The sequence below is a fragment of the Entelurus aequoreus genome, linkage group LG01 (assembly GCF_033978785.1).
Source record: "Entelurus aequoreus isolate RoL-2023_Sb linkage group LG01, RoL_Eaeq_v1.1, whole genome shotgun sequence".
In the NCBI taxonomy this organism is placed as follows: Eukaryota; Metazoa; Chordata; class Actinopteri; order Syngnathiformes; family Syngnathidae; genus Entelurus; species Entelurus aequoreus.
Genome location: NC_084731.1, coordinates 32,203,512 through 32,226,807, shown reverse-complemented (window position 1 = coordinate 32,226,807; position 23,296 = coordinate 32,203,512). Strand labels below are relative to the sequence as shown.

Genomic DNA, 23,296 nt, shown 5'->3' with positions numbered 1-23,296 from the left:
CACCCAACAGGAAGCGAGACCCGCGTGATGCCACACACAAATAAATAATAAGATTAAACAAAAATAATAATAATAATGAATTTAAAAAATTAAACAATTAAAAAAAATTTTTTTTTTAAATAACCAATAAAAATAAATAAATTAAAATAAAATAAAATAAGTAAATAAAACAAATTTAAATAAAAAATTAATTAAAAAAATTAAATAAATAAAATAATAATAATAATAATAATAAATGAATAAAAGCCTGGCAGGCCACCAAACCGCAGTCCCTGCAATCCGCGCCGGCCGACGAGGTAATGAGGAGTGCACCGAACCCCAACTCCCCCACATGCATGTGTACAAGGCCCCCATCGTGTCTACTGTGTAGTTAAAATTAGGAGGTCAGCCATTACAGCCGACCTCCAGTCCCTATTGATGTGTGTACTGTAGTGTGAGTGAGATGTGTATGCTTGTGGGAACTAATAATGCGATTAAAATTGGGGGACATCAAGGTCTTGGTGGGTCCCAACCAAGCCGAGCCCCCCAAATCCTAAGTGTCCAATATGCAGTTAAGATTGAGGGATGGACGAGCAGGGGACAAGACAGGAGGACTGGAGCCCCATAGGATGCATCCTCACCCCCCCCCCCCCCCCCCCGCCATACCTCCCCGCAGGACAATCCCCCAAAGTCTTATATATGTGTGACTGTGTGTGCTATAAGTAGGAGGAGTAGAGGGCCCGGACATCCCCCGCCCAGTCCATGCGGCCGACAACCAGGAACTACGGGCAGGAAATTCCCCCCCCCCACGGCCCGTGACCCAAACCACACCACTTTAGCGGGACGCCACGCGAGCCAACCCCCGCCAAACAAAGCCAGCCCCCGTACAAACACCCGCGGCCGCCGAAAACGAAACAAAAAAAAAGCGACCAACCCCGTAAACCACAACAACGCACACCCCCAGCTACCACCGAGGCCACCAACCCACCTACCCCAACTCATCCACAGCCAGGCCAATCGATCCACCGGACATCCACACCCATACACACACCTACACAAACATCAATAAATCATCAATCAATCAATCAATCAATGTTTATTTATATAGCCCTAAATCACAAGTGTCTCAAAGGGCTGCACAAGCCACAACAACATCCTCGGTACAAAGCCCACATACGGGCAAGGAAAAACTCACCCCAGTGGGACGTCAACGTGAATGACTATGAGAAACCTTGGAGAGGACCGCATATGTGGGTAACCCCCCCCCTCTAGGGGAGACCGAAAGCAATGGATGTCGAGTGGGTCTGACATAATATTGTGAAAGTCCAGTCCACAGTGGATCCAACACATCAGCGAGAGTCCAGTCCATAGTGGGGCCAGCAGGAAACCGTCCCAAGCGGACACGGGTCAGCAGCGCAGAGATGTCCCCAACCGATGCACAGGCTAGCGGTCCACCCGGGGTCCCGACTCTGGACAGCATACACACATACATACATACATATATGTATATACACATACATACACATACACACATGCATTATATACATAGACACATACACACACACACACACACACATATATACACCTACATACATATACATATGCACACATATACACGTACACCTACATACACAAAAAAATTAATAAAATAAAATAAATAAATAAAATAAAAATAAACCCTTTAGATAAAATAAAATAAATAAAAATAAACATGAGGCCTGGTCACCAACAGTGCCCAGCGCCACCAAACCCCGCAGCCCTTCCCGCACGTCCAGGTCCCCCCGCCCAACACCCACCAGGCCTCCCATCCGGCAAAAAGCCGGCATGCCATGGCATCTCAGCAGGCCTGGTGCCGCGATCAGCAATGCACACCGGGGCAGCGACACACACACATGTACCTACATACATACACACAGATTCCACCATACATACATACAAACATACACACACACACATACACGCGCACCCATATATACACATATATAATTTAACAGAATAAATAAAATGTATTAAATAGATAATTAAAACATATATATAAGAATATATATCAATAAAATTAATAAATAAATAAGGGCGGAGTAAAACACAGGAGGGTTACCCCGCAGGGCAGTCGGGCAGCACCGCCGGGGCCCCAACAAGGGAGGCAAGCAGCCCCCCCAACCCGGCACCAGGCGGGCCCGCACAGCCGCAGCGTAGGGCGACCCCGGGCAGACCCCGCCCCGCGCCCCAGGGGAAGGAGGAAGCCCACGGACACCCGGGGCCATTGCACATGTTTTTTATGTGCAATGCAAACTGTTTCAAGCTGTCATAGAAATGATCGGTAACACTTTAGTATGGGGAACATATTCTAAGTAACAAAGACTTAATTAAGAGTTATTTGGACACTAGGGGAACATATTGTAAGTAACAAAGACTTAATTAAGAGTTATTTGGTTAGGGTTAGGGTTGTTGTATAATAAGGCCATGCAGAATAAGGCATTAATAAGTACTTAATAATGACTAATTAAGAGCCAATATGTTACTAATTTGCATGTTAATAAGCAACTAATTAATGGTGAATATGTTCCCTATACTAAAGTGTTACCAAATGATCAAATGTTCAAAGAAATGTATTTGATTCCACAAATCTTGTTCATCCATATTCATTTTTGGGAAAATTCTTAACTTGTCTATAACAGGGGTCTGCAACCTGCGGCTGTGGCTTTTAAAAAATGTTGTCAATAAATAATGGCTATTTATTTTAATTTAGTTCGTCTATTTTAACGTAACCGTTTTTATTTTAAAAACCTCTTAAGGCCCAAGCTGTTTGTTTACATGCTTTTTTTTATTTCTCTTTGCTATTTGGGCTTATTGGACCCTAATTAATTAGAATAAAAACTAAAAATCATCTTTTAATATGATGTACTTACTCCATAAGTACACAAATGTGTACTTCATGTTTAGTGACATGCAAATTTGTATTTTTACACTTTTTTTTCCAAATTCCATTGTATGTTATACTCTTCTGACACCACCAGATAGCAGTATAAGTGTCCATATGTCGGCATAAGACCCCAATTCAGTAGTGTACACAATTTTGGAAATAAGAGCCAAAAGGTGCTGTCCACGCATGTGGCCACTAAGGCCTTTAGAGGTTAGAGAGTTTGTGATCTTGCAATATTTTGTCTATCGAAATGTACGTAACACCCCTTTTGCATCATCTTTTGCTGCCAAGCAGTTGTATTGTTTTTAGCACTTAAAGTAGCAAAAACAAAGGACAAATCAAGAAGGTAAACATCTCTGATGAAAATAGAACATTTAATGCTTCATGGACAGTTTCATTTGCATTCACTGTTGACAAGGTTGGTTCACCTGTGTGCTTAATGGGTGGGGAGAAAGTAGCAAACAATAAAAAATAAATACATTTCCAGGACAAACACACAAAAATACTACCGGAGATGACCGAAAAAGAGACGTTTCGGAACTGCTGCGGAAAGCTGACCAGAGTAAAAATACTTGCAAATTAACATGCAAATTAGTAACAATTTGGCTCTTAAAGAGTCATTATTAAGTACTTATTAATGCCTTATTCTGCATGGCCTTATTATACAACCAGTGAGCCATTAACTAAGAGTCTTCCCTCAATAAGGTTAGGGTTAGGGTACTTAGTATATGTTCCCCTAGTGTCCAAATAACTCTAAATTAAGTCTTTGTTACTTAGAATATGTTCCCCATACTAAAGTGTTACCTGAAAAAAATGTGCCTTGCCTCAAAAAATGTTGAAAAACACTGCTATAGGTGAGCATATATTAACCAACATTAGATTGGTGTCAACATCCTTTAATTTTTCTATGTGTGGCCGCTTGTGGAAATGTTTTGGACACGCCTGTTTAGAGGTTAAAAAAAGAAACTTTGAGACAAAGAGAAAGAGGGCTACACGAGAAGAGGAGGGGGGGCGGTGGGCAGCCCAGTGAAACCTAAGACTTGTGGACCTCGTTCTCCCTTCTTACGGCCGTTCTGTGGCGGGGCACAAAAAAAAAAAAAAGCACTGTATATTTGAGGTGTTGGGTCACGTGACAAAGGCAGGGTTTGTGAATCAAAGCACACTATGACTTCAGGAGAGAGAGAGCGAGCAGAAGAGGGAGGCGGAATGCAACAGGCTGAAGTCAGTCGTCGCACTGAGACAAACTTCACAACTTTTCAGTTTTCGCTCTGCTCATTACTCTTCTGAATAGTCCAAAAAAAACACGACAGAAAGTGCCGGACTCCCCGTTAGACATCTGGTAAGTTTGCCTTGTCTCTTTTTAAGCTTCATCTGAATTGTCTTCTGAGTGAGTCTGAGCCGTGTGTAAGAGAGGACATGTCAGAGCATGAGTGAGACATCTATGTCCGTCTCTCTTCCTGTCTGTTTGTGAGATGTTGGGACGGCACAGTTAGGACAGCTTTAATTGGGAACAGGACCGAGAGAAAGAGTAAAAACTGACCGACGCACGCATGCACTCCCTTGTGAACTCTTACCGTTTCGCTCCAGTGATGGATGCACACCACGGTGTCCATGACTTCTTGGCTTCTTCACTTCACCTCATTGCGCTGAAACGGGTGACATCATTGCACAGACCTTTAAAAAAAAACAACAACCGTCAGAGTCGTTAAGTTTGCATGCGGTCAGACGCGAGGCAAATACTTCAGGACAGAGAACGAGACGAAGTTGGCTGCAGGCTATCAGACGGCCTGTCGGACTTGATGGATCGCCCCATCTGCATCACAAATGGACCTAGAGGTCTGAGGATGTACGAGTGGTGGAACTAGTATTGTAATTGCTGGGCTATAGAGAGAGCGCTCCTAAATATAAGCCGCACACACTACATTTTTGGATGATTTTTTTGTGTACGTACTGTATAATGGCCACATAGTCTAAAGCCGCAAATGTACACACTGAAATATTTACACAAAAAGTGCGTGTAACAGGGCAGGCAGTTGCCTACCAGAAAAATAATCTGGTGCTCTCTTCGTCGTCCCCCTGCGCTGAAGTCGTCTTCTTTTTTCGGGACCCGTTAGTGGTGGTGGATTTCTGTTCAATGCAGCAGCTGTTTCCTTTTTTAATGGCCGAGTCGAACGTCTTCGGCTTTAGGGCTGCGTCGTGTGCATTCTTTTTTCAAGTTTATTCACAATACCATATTACAATTACAACAGTAATGAATATCCATTTAAGGATGGTAGTACCGTATTTTTCGGAGTATAAGTCGCTCCGGAGTATAAGTCGCACCGGCCGAAAATGCATAATAAAGAAGGAAAAAAACATGTATAAGTCGCACTGGAGTATAAGTCGCATTTTTGGGGGAAATTTATTTGATAAAACCCAACACCAAGAATAGACATTTGAAAGGCAATTTAAAATAAATTAAGAATAGTGAACAACAGGCTGAATAAGTGTACGTTATATGACGCATAAATAACCAACTGAGAACGTGCCTGGTATGTTAACGTAACATATTATGGTAAGAGTCATTCAAATAACTATAACATATAGAACAGTGGTTCTCAAATGGGGGTACGCGTACCCCTGGGGGTACTTGAAGGTATGCCAAGGGGTACGTGAGATTTTTTTTAAATATTCTAAAAATAGCAACAATTCAAAAATCCTTTATAAATATATTTATTGAATAATACTTCAACAAAATAAATGTTTAGAATTAAGTTCATGAATCCAGATGGATCTCTATTACAATCACCAAATAGGGCACTTTAAGTTGATGATTACTTCTATGTGTAGAAATCTTTATTTATAATTGAATCACTTGTTTATTTTTCAACAAGTTTTTAGTTATTTTTATATCTTTTTTTCCAAATAGTTCAAGAAAGACCACAACAAATGAGCAATATTTTGCACTGTTATACAATTTAATAAATCAGAAACTGATGACATAGTGCTGTATTTTACTTCTTTATCTCTTTTTTTCAACCAAAAATGCTTTCCTCTGATTAGGGGGTACTTGAATTAAAAAAATGTTCACAGGGGGTACATCACTGAAAAAAGATTGAGAACCACTGATATAGAACATGCTATACGTACATTCTGTCACTCCTAATCGCTAAATCCCATGAAATCTTATACGTCTAGTCTCTTACGTGAATGAGCTAAATAATATTTGATATTTTACGGTAATGTGTTAATAATTTCACACATAAGTCGCTCCTGGGTATAAGTCGCACCCCCGGCCAAACTATGGAAAAAACGGCGACTTATAGTCCGAAAAATACGGTAAGTGAAAGGGTCCCCCAGATAAGCTAGAAGAAGCTTTTAGCAGGGGGTCCAGAGGTCGGTATATGCATGGAATGCTGAAACATGGTGGCAAGCACAAAAACGCTATATGATAAACACAAAATAGGAGCACTAAAGCAAGCATACACATCAATCAATCAATCAATCAATGTTTATTTATATAGCCCTAAATCACAAGTGTCTCAAAGGGCTGTACAAGCCACAACGACATCCTCGGTACAGAGCCCACCTACGGGCAAGGAAAACTCACCCCAGTGGGACGTCAATGTGAATGACTATGAGAAACCTTGGAGAGGACCGCATATGTGGGTAACCCCCCCCTCTAGGGGAGACCGAAAGCAATGGATGTCGAGTGGGTCTGACATAATATTGTGAAAGTCCAACACATCAGCGAAAGTCCAGTCCATGGTGGGGCCAGCAGTAACCATCCCGAGCGGAGACGGGTCAGCAGCGTAGAGATGTCCCCATCCGATGAACAGGCTAGCGGTCCACCCCGAGTTGGGAGCAGAGTAGAAAAGAAAAGAAAAGAAACGGCAGATCAACTGGTCTAAAAAGGGAGTCTATTTAAAGGCTAGAGTATACAAATGAGTTTTAAGATGAGACTTAAATGCTTCTACTGAGGTAGCATCTCTAACTTTTACCGGGAGGGCATTCCATATTCAACCACGCACAACCCAACAGTAGTCTACCCAACATGAGGCATTAGAGATAGGTGGTTAATAGATATGATTTCAGTTTCTTTTTGAAGTTGGAGAATGAATACAGCTTCCTGAGGCTCTCATCGAGCCGGTTCCAGATCTTTGGTCCCCTGCATACAACACCCCGAGCAGTATAAGCCAGTAGACGATGTTTACCTGATATCAGGTCAAAGTTACGAGTGTTGTGGGCATGCTGGGGACGATAGATAGGAACCAAGCTACAGAGCCTGAGATTCCTTTGTGTGTTCTCCACGACGAGGGTGAGCGTATAACGCGCAAAATGGCTGACTGGCTGATTGTGTGAGTGAGTTTGATTTAATCCGAACAACATCACAGCGGAACAGGGGTTAGTGCTTGTGCCTCACAATACGAAGGTCCTGGGTTCGATCCCCAGGCTCGGGGTCTTTCTGTGTGGAGTTTGTATGTTCTCCCCGTGACTGCGTGGGTTCCCTCCGGGTACTCCGGCTTCCTCCCACCTCCAAAGACATGCACCTGGGGATAGGTTGATTGGCAACACTAAATTGGCCCTAGTGTGTGAATGTGAGTGTGAATGTTGTCTATCTGTGTTGACCCTGCAATGAGGTGGCGACTTGTCCAGGGTTTACCGCGCCTTCCGCCCAAATGCAGCTGAGATAGGCTCCAGCACCCCCCGCGACCCCAAAAGGGACAAGCGGTAGAAAATGGACGTATGGATTGGACTTAATTTTTACACCGTGACCCATTCTACAACTTTATTGGTCTGATGTGACGAGGATAAATGTATTGGCGGCATGTGAAACTAAAAACAATCCATAAATTAGCCTTAACATTCAAAGCGGGCGAAAAAAATAGCGGCTTATAGTCCGAAAATTAGGCAACTAACTTAATTCGGTTCTGTAGGTACCTCAGTTTTAAGGTCACAGTTAAGTTCATTTTGAATACAATAGGGAAACAAACTATGAAACAGTTCCAACTTGTTTTTAATTTCTACTAAACAATGGTAGCACATTGCTTCTCAACTTTACGTATTTCACCGGGAAGTCCAATTGCTCTCAAATTGTTCCTAATTCCCACCATGACCCCGTGTGTTTACACCTCAAGTATTTACCAATGCAGTCTCTCATACCCTTCTTAACAAAACATCTTTGTAACAGTCTCCTCTGTAATTGATGATATAGTGGGGCTGCAACTAACAATTACTTTGTCAATTAGTCAACAATTATCTTAACGATTACTCGACTAATCGGATAATAAAGCGTATACATATTTAATGGCTCACATTTTTCCATCGACTTCTAAATGCAGCTTAAGTCATTTTAGGCATGTGTTTACGAACCACAAAGATGACTAATTCATTCATAAATATTTATTTATACTGTAACTGTGCTGCTCATTTTGTTGTTACAAAAATAAAAATTATGATTAAAATGTCCATTAATTAAAGTGCTAAAAAAAACAATTAACCTTGTTTATGTATTAAAAAACAGTTAAAATAGCGGCAATGATAACAAAAAACAAAACACAAAATCTAACTTCCTGAAAAAGAAAAGCATTTTGTGATGTTTAAAAAGCTGTACGCTGGTTTATTAACTCTTGGCAGTTTTAGCACTCTAATAGACTCAATGTGTAGATTTATATGTATGATTCATTCCTACAATGTTGGCTATTTAATAGATTGTATGTTTAAACTTATGATACCTCCGCATTGGCGCCTGTCAGTCTCTCTGCAAAGTTCCTCCTCCCACCTATGCCTTCTTTACATCGACTTATTGTTGGTGCGACCACACTGGCGGCGCTAAGCGGTGCATAAATAAAGTGTGCGTATTGGAGTTAAAAAAGGATTGAAAATGGAAAAAGATGGGGGGGAAATAATTTTTTTGTTTTAGTATGTTTTTTGTTTGACAAACATGACACAAACGTTCCCAATTGTTAAAAAGCCCACTGTTTAATATGTTAGTGTGTATGCTTCACTGATGACAGTATTTGGTGAACATCGTTTCGTTCTACTAATTTCGGCGGTTCTTGAACTCACAATAGTGTGGACTGTTTGTTTTCATGTAAAATCTTCTTTGTCTCATTTCGTCCAGCAAACGTTTTATGCTGTGCGTGAATGCACAAAGGTAAGCTTTGTTGATGTTAATGACTTGTTGGAGTGCTAATCAGGCATATTTGGCCAGTGCATGACTGCAAGCTAATCAATGCTAACATGCTATTTAGGCTAGCTGTATGTACATATTGCATCATTATGCCTCATTTGTAGGTATATTTGAGCTCATTTAATATCCTTTACTTTTATCCTGTGCGTATATATTTTAGTTTTGCATGTCTCAAGACACATTATTTGTATGTTATATTGGCTGCACTTCAAATAGTTGTCTGTGTGCCACGTTGTTCCAGACCACAGCAAACATTACCTAGCTTGCCAAAGATTGTAATACATCTTTTTGAAAGAAGACAGCCTGCCGTTTCCTTTAACTTGGACACACACATCTATACCTTTGGCCATTAAAAGCCAGTCATTTCCAGGAGTTATCTCACCGTCTGAGTAGCCTCAGATTTACTAATGGTTTCTAATGTTGTAAAAATGTGTAAAATAAATATTAAATTTCAACATTTCTGTCAACGAAGATTTGCTTCAGCCTGCGACACATAGTCATTTTGATAGTAGGCTATTATAGCTAATATAGACTTACGTCATGTGTTGCCTTCATTATAAGACTTATACACGGCTTTTCATTTTTTGCGGCTCCAGACAGATTTGTTTTTTGTATTTTTGGTCCAATATGGCTCTTTCAATGTTTTGGGTTGCCGACCCCTGCGCTAGACTAATGCGCCTTACCAGGTGTGTCCAAACTTTTACATAGAGGGCAACCTACAGAAACATGGACAAATGTTTATGTGTGTGTAATGTGGGAGCATGTTTATACATTTTTGTGAATTTAAGACAAGGAAAAAGTATTTTAAGGCTTTTTAAAAGGTGTGTGGGGAAAAGACCACGGGCCAATATACCAACCACTATATATACACCGTTCTAGTCTCTTCTTTTTGTGCGAGTGTCAGCTGATCTGTGATCTACCATGAATTGATTACGTGGACCCGACTTAAACAAGTTGAAAAACTTATTCGGGTGTTACCAATTAGTGGTCAATTGTACGGAATATGTACTGAACTGTGCAATCTACTAATAAAAGTTTCAATCAATCAATCAATCTGCTCCGTCTACAAAAATAAGCTGCTGCTGCCTAAATTGTGTTAGCATGGAAACTGTTAAATTTTTGCGTTTGGATGCGATCGTTTCAGTGTGCTGTAATCGTCGTCTACAATTTGCAAGAATGACTCCTCCCTCGGGCCAAGACCAATAGAACTCGTATTTACTCCTTTGTTCTCAAGCTCTTCTTGTCAGCTGATTTTGCGCACATTTGCTGGGCGTCCGATAAAACGGAAACTTGAGACTTCCACCAAATGCTTTTTGCTTCTCCACAGAATTGTCTATGGAAATATTTAGAGAGGCGTGTGAGAGTCACGCAAGCCTAATTGGCTTCAGTGATTTGGAAGTCATTTGCAGCTTTTTCATGTGTGCCTGTGCGTTGAAAGAAGCTCATAAAGTGTGTTCAATTGTGGCCATGTGGATGTTCTGGTGCCCGTGTGTGTGTGTGTGTGTGTGTGTGTGTGTGTGTGTGTGTGTGTGTGTGTGTGTGTGTGTGTGTGTGTGTGTGTGTGTGTGTGTGTGTGTGTGTGTGTGTGTGTGTGTGTGTGTGTGTGTGTGTGTTAGACTCACTTTTCCCTTAAATACTCAATGAAACACTACCTACCAAATGCCTCAATTAGGCCTGACCCATGGCCTGGCTGCGAGGCCTGGAGCAACTTGAGTTTGACCCCGGTGTTTGACCCAGAGACCTTAGGCCGCCTAAAGGCTGGACGCCACATAATGACAACATTGTGCCTTTTTATGAATCCACATCATCCGCGTTACCGCTGCTAAAACAGACTTTACGCTGTGTCAATCCAAGAGCCAAGACGGCCTGTTTTTGTGGAGAGCGCTTGATTTATGTCGCATTCAGTATTTAAGAAACTCATCTATCAAAATCCTTGCTGGGGTAACAGCTTATTTCAAACCAAATCAACTGTGACTCCTGCAATCATTTTTTACACCAACACATTCCTCATCTTTACAATGTAGTAGCGGTGGTCGATGCTGGGTTATTTTGTGATTTCTGTATAGCTTCTATTGCCACTTGTCTATGACTAAACACCGCTGGCTCTTCTGGCTTTGGTTTGGGAGATGGAGTGGTTTTCCACTTCAAAGATAGTAACCAAGCGTAGCTGCAAAAAACAGTCGGAACGAGACACGCTAACAAACAACAACAATGGCTGACGGTAGTCTGTTTAGCCATGGTAAGGAGGTGGATTTTATTTATAGTAATGGTGTGCCGTCAGGGCCAGCAAGGCCATCTCTGCTGGCCTAACATAACCAGAAATCATGATCATAATTAAAGATAATATATATTTTTTATTTACTTTCCCTAAATATCTAAAAAGTACTCTCTTCATGTCATATTATGCTCGTTCCAGCGCTGTTGTTTTTAGTTTTAGTTTGTATCCAATCAGAATTCAGCTAGCTCATGTTGCCATGCTGTACGAAATCTGCCCGGGGCCTTCAGAATCAACAATGCGGGCGTCCGTGCACTGTAAGTGAACGGACACAAACATTTGACAGACAGTTGCGATAGCCAATCAGATCACGAGTTGTTGTCAGTAAGGCCTTCTAAATGGCCTCACATTGAACGTGACATTTACGCGTCCTGTGATTGGATACTCATCGGAACCGTTGGCGGATGAATTTGAGAAGACATAGGGTCGAGACAGTTGCGATGGCCAATCAGTTCACAAGTTGTTGACAGTAGATGTTCTGTTCCAACTAAAACTTGTTAAAGTGTGTCATGCTTGTCATTTAATTAACATTGTTACATGTGTATTTGTGGCCATCATTTGGTCAGGGCAGTTAATATATATTTGAGAAGTGTGTACATTGAATCAAACTTTATTGACCGGAAGTTGCATAAGCCAAGCAGAGAAATTTACAGTATATGTTTTAATTGCTAATGCGTTTTAGTTGATTTTTAAATGCGCCAGAAAATAACCCGTTTTGTACACTGTTGATGCGATGTGAAAAAATGCTAATGATAAACTGGCCGCTCAGGTTTTTGCAGATCTCATGAATAACATTATTGTAGTTGTATTACGTGCACTATATGGATAGCTGTAAACCGTAGAATTGTCGATAGATAGATACTGCATTGATCCTGTGCTCGATTACTTTTGGTTTACTGCAGGTGTGTACAAGCTTTTTCTAGCAAAATTTAGGGATGCACGTAGGTACATTTTGTGCATTAAAGATGCTAACACCAATCTGACATAGGTCAATTATACTAAGTTATCTGAACAAGTTTAGTTTTGTGTTATAGGTGACATTGACAACTAGTAGAATTTTAACATTACATAGGGATGCATTAAAAAAAAAATTCCACCGATACTTAATGTTTTTCAAGACTGATAACAAAAAATATTTTTCTGTATTATGTTTCAAATGTAGAGTTAAGGTAAAAAAGACTCAATCAAAGGTGGATTTGACAAACTGTACATGTAGATTTGTCCTGACACTCAAATGTAGATACTTATTCTTATGCTTTCTGATCTCTCTCACTCTCTCTCTCTATGTCCACTACTTGCTGTACATATCCTACCAAGTCAGTCCTACACTGTTTCAATGTCCATTTCTCTGATGATGCAATTGTTGATGACTGAAGTGTTGATATCAACCAAACCTAACCTCCCCACCCCCCACACCCTGGATTGTAAATAATGTAAATAATTCAATGTATATACTCTGATGATTATCTTGTATGATGGCTGTATTATAATAGTATATATCTGTATCATGAATCAATTTATGTGGACCCCGACTTAAACAAGTTGAAAAACTTATTCGGGTGTTACCATTTAGTGGTCAATTGTACGGAATATGTACTGCAATGTGCAATCTACTAACAAAAGTTTCAATCAATAAAAAACAATACCTTTTTTCTGGTTCTGTGGCAGCTTCTCTGACAGCACATGCCTTCATAGGCTTTCAAAAGACTAGTCCAATTAGGTTCATTAAGTCTTCTAAGTAGGTCTGGCTATAACAATAAAAATTACACTTTCAAAACGCTGTCGTGGCAATAGTGGCTTATAAGGATTGATGTGTTGAAGCATGATGTTATTTTCCTCCTCGTGGAATATGTACAGAGCATTTTGTTCAAATAGTGCACACAAGTCTTCCTCTGAAATAGTGACAAAGTAGCACAAAATCAACGTCCATGTTTGTTTGTTTGTTGTTGATGTGATTCAATGCCCAGTAGGGTGTAAATGTGTTCCTGTATAGTATTTCTCCAGCAATGATCATGTGGTGACATCAATGATGGTATTTTGAGAGGTAATCAGTGAAGTCGGAGATCACTGAAGGCCTAGGTGGGAACGCATGGCCCGCCACTGATTTATATTAATGGCAGAGTGTGCGGTATTGATTCTAGAAGTGTATCTTTCAAGTGACAAGCAGCAGTTTACCATACTAGATAGAAGCAGCGCCTGGTAGAACCTGCTGGTGCCAGTGGAAAAGTGTCAATAGCGAATAGAGCCTTGGAGTACACAGTTGGTTTACATTAGTGACTCCAAGGGAATATTGCGTGATGTGTTTTTGTACCTCCCACTCCTCAGTTGCATGCAAACTAAAATATGACTGATTGATTGTGGTTTTTATTGTTCTCAGCTAATTTTATTTTTTCCCCCCAGCCTGGTATGTATTTCTCAAACTCTGTGGTCAAAACTACATAAGAACTATGGGGTTTTAAAACGCTTAAGATTAAGAGAGTGCTCCTCTTACATGTGGCTTGTCCCTGCTGTATGAAGTTAAATACATATGTTGTTTATGTCTGCCACAAAAAGATGAATGTTAAACTTGAAATGCTTCATCGTTATGCAGGTAGCCGAATCGGTTCAAGAGTGACTTTGAGTTTGCTGACTTGCACTCAAACAGTCTGATTCGCGGTCCTCATTTTTTACATCTCTTTGTGAAGTCCTCAGAAACCCTATAGGGCAAGTTGTGTCATTCCAGCTTGTTTAGCTCAGTGCATAGAAGAGCTGGGCGACACTGCAAATGTTGCCATCAATCCGATACCAAGTAAATACAGGGTAAATTTTGACACTACAGCAGTGTTGTCCCGATACCAATATTTTACTTTTCGGTACTTTGATACTTTTCTAAAAAAAAAGGGGACCACAAAACATTGCATTATTTTAACCAAAAATCTTACAGTACATTAAACATATATTTCTTATTGCAAGTTTGTCCTTAAATAAAATAGTGAACATACAAGATAACTTGTCTTTTATTAGTAAGTAAGCAAAAAAAGGCTCCTAATTTAGTCTGCTGACATATGCAGTAACATATTGTGTCATTTTCCATTCTATTATTTTGTCAACATTATTAAGGACAAGTGGTAGAAAATGAATTATTAATCTACTTGTCCATTTACTGTTAATATCTGCTTACTTTCTCTTTTAACATGTTCTATCTACACTTCTGTTAAAATGTAATAATCACTTATTCTTCTGTTGTTTGGAATGCGTTACATTAGTTTTGGATGATACCACAAATTTGGGTATCAATCCGATACCAAGTCATTACAGGATCATACATTGGTCATATTCAAAGTCCTCATGTGTCCAGGGATGTATTTCCTGAGTTTATAAACATAATATACATTTTTAAAAACCGCAAGAAGATGTGATGCCAAAAAATATCAACGTAATCATAGTAGTATCGACTACATATGCTCCTGTACTTTGGTATCATTACAGTCGATGTTAGGTGTAGATCCACCGATGGCGTTTGTTGACATTTTGACGCCGGTGAGCTACGGTGTGTTGTAAAATTGTTTAGCTATTCCTCGTCTGGCAGGGATGACACTTGTAAGAAACTTACCGGTACTTTATTTGTCGCCATGGAGGCGAGGATTAGTGATTTAGAAGAAGCTAAAACACTGCAGACTGCGGCTGAACTTAATGTCTTAAAGCACCTCTTCCGGTGGGCGTTTCAGTGTTATAACTTCACCTTTATCGTTAGTTTTTAAGGCCAAAATGCGTCCATTCTCCCTTTTCTGTCTACACACTGTGTCTGTTTGTAAGTACTCTGTGATTGTGCGCTGCCGAACATGCTCGTCTGCTCGTAAACCAGCAATGACACGACGTGACGACGACGGGAGTGCGGGGGGGCCGGTACTTTTCAGAGGCGGTATAGTACCGAATATGATTCTTTAGTATCGCGATACTATACTATTGATTGATTGAGACTTTTATTAGTAGGTTGCACAGTGAAGTACATATTCCGTACAATTGACCACTAAATGGTAACACCCGAATAACTTTTTCAACTTGTTTAAGTCGGGGTCCAACTAATACTGGTATACCGTACAACCCTACACTACAGATATGTTTACTTGAAATTTTGGAACCATCAAAGATTTTCTGGCTTTGCCTTAATTTGTTTATCATAAATTTAATCAGTTTACGATCGCTCCTACCTTACCCTCTTATTCTTTAACAAACTCGGTGTGTGTCAATGTGTTTATGAGCAAGCACAAACAGGTAGCGCCAAATCTTTTCATGCCATATCCTTAATGTACGTGAAAAACCGATGCAAACATATCAACAAAGTAATACAATTATTTCCCCTTTGTTACAAACTGTACAACAAGTCCATCCATCCATTTTCTAGTATATCCTCATTGGGGTCGTGGGTAAGCTGGCGCCTAACCCAGCTGACTTCAGACGAGAGGCGGGGTAGGCCTACACCCTCGACTGGCAAAAAAAGTCAATAGTACAAAATAACGAATTGAAATCCAAAACTACTACAATCTTGTCTCTTATTTAAATCTGCAAAGCTCTGGGACTTATTTCCTGAGTTTACAAGTAATATAATAGTATATGAATATATAGGATGTATTTGAACACAACAACAAAAAACACAGACATTTGTGGAAATAAACAGAGACATACTGATCTCATCACGCAAGTATCGATCCCATACTGATGCCACTCTTGGTATCGATTCTATTGATGTTTGGTTCCATCCACCCCTTGAAGACAATGCTGAATGCTGATAGATGTTACAAGTATAATCTGTCTAGTTCTGAAGTCAGCAACCCAACATGTTGAAAGAGCCATATTGGACCAAAAATACAAAAATAAAATATGTCTGGAACTGCAAAAAATTAAAAGCCTTATATAAGTCTTATAATGAAGGCAACACATGACATAAGTGTCTATATAAGCTATAATAGCCTACTATCAAAATGACTGTGGCGCAGGCTGACGCAAATCTTCGCTGACAGAAATGTTGAAATGTAATATTTATTCTACACATTTTTACATTATTGGAAAACATTAGTAAAACGGAGGCTTCTTAGAGGGTGAGATAACTCCTAGAAATGACTGGCTTAGAATGGCCAAAGGTATAGATGTGTGTGTCCAAGTTAAAGGAAACTGCAGGTTGTCTTCTTCGAGTGGATTTATTCAAATCTTTGCAAGCTGGGTAACGTTTGCTGTGGTCTATAACGGCACACAAACAACTATCTGAAATGCAGCCAATATTATATAAAGATAATGTGTCATGACACATGCAATTATAAATAAATACACAGAGCACATAAGTAAAGGAAACTAATTGAGCTCAAATATACCTACAAATGAGGCATAATGATGCAATATGTACATACAGCTAGCCTAAATAGCATGTTAGCATCGGTTAGCTTGCAGTCATGCACTGACCAAATATGCCTGATTAGCACTCCAACAAGTCAATAACATCAACAAAGCTCACCTTTGTGCATTCCCACACAGCATAAAACGTTTGGTGGACAAAATGAGACAAAGAAGGAGTGGCATAAAAAACGTCTTTCTGTGGCAGCGTCGGAGAAAGTTGTACATGTAAACAAACTACGGTAACAGTGGGATTTCTAACAATTAGGAAGGTTTGTCTCATGTCAACCTACAGAAACCATATTAAAACAAAAATATTTGTTTCCCTGATCCTTTACCATTTTCATACATTTTTGAAAATGCTCCAGGTAGCTACTAGGGCGAGGCTAAAGAGTCACATGCGGCTCGAGAGCCGCGGGTTGCCGAACCCTGGTCGACTCAAATAGACTGACAGGTTCCTACAGTGGTTACGTGCGGTCAATAAAGTTCTCAAAAGCTTAGAAAAAAACACAGACTGCTTCTATGGTATAGTATAGTACTATAGTTATATACTATAGTAAAATACCAATGATTGTCACACACACACTAGGTGTGGAGAGATTATCCTCTGCATTTGACCCATTACCCTCACCCACTGGGAGGTGAGGGGAGAAGTGAGCAGCAGTAGTGGCCGCGCCCGGGAATCATTTTTGGTGATTTAACCCCCAATTCCAACCCTTGATGCTGAGTGCCAAGCAGGGAGGTAATGGGTCCCATTTTTATAGTCTTTGGTATGACTCGGGGTTTGAACTCACGGCTCGGTATGGTATGACTCGGGGTTTGAACTCACGATCTACCGATCTCAGGGCGGACAGTCTAACCAGTAGATGTATTGCGTAGATTAAAAGTATCTAAAAACTACCCACTGATGTTGTGGAGTATGTATTAAAAGTGTTCTGATTCTTATTAAACATATACAATTATGTATTGTTATTTTAGAATTAGGCATACTACATGATCAATTAAGGTGTCCACAAAAGAATAAGGCAAACAATTAGAATAGGATCAAGCATGAAGTCAATAGGGAGCACAGGCTGGAACTTTCTCAAACTACAACCGTGGCTAAGTGTTGATTTCCGACGGTCTCCCTCTCACACTGGACTGAAGAGACTTTTAAGGCCAGAAATATAATCCTGGAATCCATCAGATACGCTAACATTAATGCCAATCAACCACATGATCAAACAAAATAAAGGCCACCATTGTACAGAGGCTCCGCTTTGTAACCGCTGGAGGCCCAGCGAGCATTGAGTGTGTTAACACCATTTTACTCCTTCGCCGTAAGTCACATGGAAACGGTTTATTGTTGTCGTCAATGTCATGCGATGTGGCAATGGGGAAAAAAAACATGCATTGACTGGATGTTTATTGTCTTCTAGAACAAGGTTGATCCTGAAACATCACAGCACGCTTGTGACTCGGGCTGATAGTTGCAGCAGTGTTACACCGACTATGCTAACATTAACTGCCAACAACGAGCTGTCTGGGGAAAAACAAAAGAAAGGGACTTACTTGCATGACATTTGCACCTGATTCTCCACGGACCATGAAGATAAACAGTAATAGAATACATGAAAATAAACAGTAATATAATACATGAAAACCAGTATCCAGAGCAGTGTTTTTAAACCTTTTTTGAGCCAACGCACATTTTCTGCGTTAAAAAAATCCGGAGGCCCACAACCAGCAGAAGTCATTAAAAAACGAAACTCAGTTGACAGTAAAAATTTGTTGTCGCAATTGTTGGATATGACTTTAAACCATAACCAACCATGCATCACTATAGCTCTTGTCTCAAAGTAGGTGTACTGTCACGACCTGTCACATCACACCCTGACGTATTTTGAGTTTTTTGCTGTTTTCCTGTGTGTAGTGTTTTAGTTGCGCTCCTATTTTGGTGGCTTTTTCTCTTTTTTTGGTATTTTCCTGTAGCAGTTTCATGTCTTACTTTGAGCGATATTTCCCGCATCTACTTTGTTTTATCAATCAAGAATATTTGAGTTTTTATCCTTCTTTGTGGGGACATTGTTGATTGTCATGTCATGTTCGGATGTACATTGTGGATGCCGTCTTTGCTCCACAGTAAGTCTTTGCTGTCGTCCAGCATTATGTTTTTGTTTACTTTGTAGCCAGTTTACTTTTAGTTTTGTTCTGCATAGCCTTCTCTGAGCTTCAATGCCTTTACTTAGGGGCACTCACCTTTTGTTTATTTTTGGTTAACGCATTAGATACCTTTTTACCTGCACGCTGCCTCCCACTGTTCCCGACATCTACAAAGCAAATAGCACCCGGCTGCCACCTAATGATATGGAAACTGCCGAGCTCTAGACAGCACCGACACTCAACAACAACACATAATTTACAGACTATAATTACTGGTTTGCAAAAAATATTTTTAACCTAAATAGGTGAAATTAGATAATCTCCCCGCGGCACAGTGGTTGAAAAACACTGATCTAGAGGGCTCTGATTACTCGCCAAATATAGCAACAAAAGCCCCCATCTACCGAGATACACTAAACAGTGTGTGCAAACTATAAAATGGTGTGTACTATTAGTGGCCGTGTTGCGGGTGATCTACCAGCACTGCGTGTGTGATTGATAACCAGTGCAAAAATGGTGCCCTATTTAAATGAGCACTTTGCATGTACTACGGGCTGTTGCCATGGAGACACTCATTTCCCTCCACATTCACGACATCATATGGTCCAACCTGTGCTGTGTTATGTTGTGGAGTATGCAGCACACGCCACCTTTTCTGGGCGATATACTGTAGAAGTGCGATCGAGACAACAAAACCTATTTTAGCACGCCGAAGGTGCACATAGGTTGTGATGGTACGTCTGGAATGATCCAGAAATGCATGCAAATGTTCCAAGACGTTTTTTCAGATCGGGAAAAAAAAAACAAATAACCCACCGCAGACACCAAAACTAATGTGTTATAATCAGCCCAGCAGCTATAAAATTATGAAATAATATTGATGAATAGAGGATGTCTAATATTTTTTTATTCCTGACAGTCCAAATATGTTAACGTGCACACGTAGGACAAAGAATTCTCTGTCCATCATCTGTCTTTGCAGCACGATTGCCTCCTTTTTGCAAGCAAAAATATTGCTAAATATTGACCTGAAACAGCAACTGCAAAACACTTTCGGTCTTGATAAATCACATTGCGAGCGTAAAATGATTATTAACGCATTTCCTTCTCCCAGTGACGTTGGGGTTCTGATAATCATCATATATTGTCACGACCAGAACAGGACTCTGAACACAGATGCAGGATTTTAAGACAATATATTTATTTGGACAAGGGAAAGGGTCAAAAAGGGAAGAAACTTAACAGGCTACCAAAAGCCGAGCTTACCTAATCTCTAAACTAACAAAATCTCAATGAACTCAAAACGCTCCAGCTGCGGAGGGAAAAAGGTTGCAAAGAGAACAATATGCAAAAACAACAAAAGGCGCTCCAAGGGAGGCAATTCTAAACAACTAATCTTACCTGACAAAAAGGGTACAAAGAACGTGGCAATGACTGTGAACATGGACCGCTGGAGGTTCGCACAAAACATACGATAACACTCTGGCACAGGACAGAAGGAAGACGAGCCATTTATACACATGAGGGTGGATGACACAGGTGGACACAATCAGGCAATCAGGAGAGACAGACCAGTGAAACAGGAGGAAGGGCAAGTGACCTGAAACGAGAGGGAGAGTTAACCTTTCAAAATAAAACAGGAAATGACAAGACAACATGAAACCAGACAAAACCCAGACAAGACTTCACCCAGGTGTGACATATATTCTTTATATACATGAAGACAAACACGCTAAATGGACTGTGCTCTCTGTTTTCCTCATTTAAGTGAAACACGCTTAATTGATAAGTTTGCACATGTTTTAATACACGCAAACCTTTAGTGGATCAAACCCAAAGTTGCTAAGCTGGGAACACTAATGAACCCTCCTGCTCAGTCTTCTTATTTTCTGGGCAGATGTAATGTGTTTGTCGAAAATGGGGAACACGTAGCGCAGGGGTGTCAAACGTACGGCCCGAGGGCCGGATCAGGCCCGCGAACAGGTTTTATCCGGCCTGCGGGATGAGTTTGCTAAGAATAAAAATGAACCTGAAATTTTTGAATGAAAAAAACAGCTGTTCTAAATGTGTCCACTGGATGTCGCAATAGCAATTCTTTGTATCGTTGTAGATGATGCTACATATGTACAAAACAAACCACATGTTGTGATTAAACTACATAAATAACATCCTGTAATTTGATTTTGATATAATTTTGTTCATCTTGATAGATTGAAAATTAACACCAATGAGTTGACTGATGAACATTATCACATAATTTATTCAGAAAATATAAATAACGACAAATAAAAATAGAATACTATTAACAGCAATATTTAAGTGTAAAAAAAACAACAACATTATTATTTGTACAATTTCAGAATGTGCTTGTTCTATTTTTAAACAAAGAAAACAATTTGAAGTTGTCTTTATTTTTAAGTTATTGTGCCACTTGGGAGTAGATTTTTCTCCATGTGGCCCCCCATCTAAAATGAGTTTGACACCCCTGACGTAGCGTCAAAAACTTTTGGAAAACCACCTTTAAGTGTTTATCCTCCTTACCCTACAAATGCAAACATTCACCACGCCGGATTCAAACAAATCCCATAATCCTTAAAAACGATTTAACAATCCCTTTTACCTGTTTATATGACCCAAATATATGGGTATTTGGTAAAAGGAAAATTATCTTGATTTGTAATTGTTCAGTTCGGTTCAGTTCCGTTTCAGTTTATTTCGATCATGCATACAATACAATGTAATGCATCATATATTTCCAGTTGTTTCATTACAGCACGTCCGAAAAGGAGTAGGGAGAAACTGACTTTATTTAATCCTACCCCTTTTCATACCATAGCAATTTTATCCTATTTTCTTGTTCTCTGTAACATAACAGTGAACAAATAAATGATAGACAAATAATACACCGTAGTAAGTAAACAAATATTAAATACATAAATGATCTTTGTCTCGATAAACAAAACAAAAACAAAAAAAAATTTAAAAAATAAAAATAAAAAAGGGTTCAAGATATTCATCATAATTCATAATAATTCTGTGTACTTTGTGAACACTTGTAGTTTGAACAGTCTCTTAAACTGAATCATATTGGTGCTTTGTTTGATTTCTTTGGTTAATCCGTTCCATAATTGAATCCCACATACAGATACGCTAAAGGTTTTAAGTGTTGTACGAGCATACAAATGTTTTAAATGAGATTTTCCTCTAAGGTTATATTTCTCCTCTTTTGTTGAGAAGAATTGTACATTCTTGGGTAGCAGGTTATAGTTTGCTTTGTACATCATTTTAGCTGTTTGCAAATGCATCAAATGGTTGAATTTGCCAAAAGTGAGTTAAAAAAATGATATCTGATCAATTGTCGATTGGATAAATATGTCTACAATATTTACTATATTCCGCTTAATACAGTATTATTGTGTGCATGTAGACTACACATTCATATATGTATTTGAGTTGAGTTGAGTTGAGTTTGAGTTTATTTGGAACATGCATGCATACAACATGATACATCACAATTTCCAGTTTCTCTAATCAACATGTTCGAAAAGGAGAAGGAAGAAGCAGAGTTTATTTAATCCTACCCCTTTTCCTTTACGTAGCAGTTGCTAAAACTTTTGTTCACTTCCTGTTCTAAATGTATTCACAATATACTCCATAAGTAATAACAATAAAAAATGAATAAATAATACTTGGTGAAGTAAGATATATTTCATATGGTGAGATGAGTAAGATTATCTTGAAAATGAATGGATGGATGAGATAAATTCAGAATGTTTATCTCGGTTCTTCTTCTTTGTACTTTGTAAACACTTAAAGTTTGAAGAGTTACTTGAAGTGGACCATATCAGTACATTGTTTGATTTCTTTGCTTAATCCATTCCATAGTTTAATCCTACATACAGATATACTGAAGGTCTTAAGTGTTGTACGAGCATACAAATGTTTTAAATTACATTTTTCTCCAAGATTATATTTCTCCTCTTTTGTTGAGAAGAATTGTTGAATATTCTTGGGTAGCAGGTTGTAGTTTGCTTTGTGTATAATTCCCCATATTTCTGCACAATAACTCAGATATAGTAACACTAGCGAGCAGTAGAGAATATGGAGTGATTTTTGGTCTAGAACATGTTTTGCTTTGTTCATTATTGACGTGCCTCTTGCTACTTTTTGTTGTATATTTTTTACATGAGATTTCCAATTCAATTTATCATCAAATTTGGTTTAATTTACTCTTTTAATTTCTATTCCGTCTATTTGTATTTGTGTTTGACTTTCTCTTCAACTGTTACCAAATAGCATTATTTTTAACACAGTGCCTTGAAATTGTATTAGAAAGATTTCTTATCATTAATAAAAAAAACTTAGATTATTATTGCAGGTAATAGTGCTCTTAGTCCTTCTCTACAGCATGGCCGCTAATGATCCCTGACATGGAAGA

The 23,296-nt window shown here is 39.4% G+C and overlaps 1 long non-coding RNA gene across 1 annotated transcript in view; it reads right to left on the bottom strand.

Moving 5' to 3' along the window:
- Positions 1 to 4,502: 4,502 nt before the first annotated feature.
- LOC133650662 (uncharacterized) overlaps positions 4,503 to 23,296 on the bottom strand; it is a 73,450-nt gene continuing 54,656 nt past the window's right edge. The window contains exon 4 of the long non-coding RNA XR_009826272.1: positions 4,503 to 4,576. This is a non-coding gene — a long non-coding RNA (uncharacterized LOC133650662). The remainder of the gene's footprint in view (positions 4,577 to 23,296) is intronic.